The 416-nt window shown below is 63.7% G+C and overlaps 1 long non-coding RNA gene across 2 annotated transcripts in view; it reads right to left on the bottom strand.

Annotated features, from left to right (window-relative positions):
* LOC125487696 overlaps positions 1-416 on the bottom strand; it is a 4,755-nt gene that overhangs the window by 3,805 nt on the left and 534 nt on the right. The window lies entirely within an intron of this gene.

Raw genomic sequence — 416 nt, forward strand, 5'->3', positions numbered from 1 at the left:
CCGCCCACATTCCCAATGGACCCCAACCCCTTCCCGTTCGCTCCCACTGCCCACACTCCCAATGGACACCAACCCCTTCCCGTTCACCCCCACCGCCCACACTCCCAATGGACCCCAACCCCTTCCCGTTCACCCCCACCGCCCACATTCCCAATGGACCCCACCCCTTCCCATTCACCGCCACCGCCCACAATCTCAATGGACCCCAACACCTTCCCGTTCGCTCCTACCGTCCACACTCCCAATGGACCCAAACCCCTTCCCGTTCGCTCCCACCGCCCACACTCCCAATGGACCCAAACCCCTTCCCGTTCGCCCCCACCGCCCACATTCCCAATGGACCCAAACCCCTTCCCGTTTGCTCCCACTGCCCACATTCCCAATAGACCCCAATCCCCTCCCGTTCGCTCCCACCG

The sequence above is a fragment of the Rhincodon typus genome, chromosome 43 (genome assembly GCF_021869965.1).
Source record: "Rhincodon typus isolate 14 chromosome 43, sRhiTyp1.1, whole genome shotgun sequence".
Lineage (NCBI taxonomy): Eukaryota > Metazoa > Chordata > Chondrichthyes > Orectolobiformes > Rhincodontidae > Rhincodon > Rhincodon typus.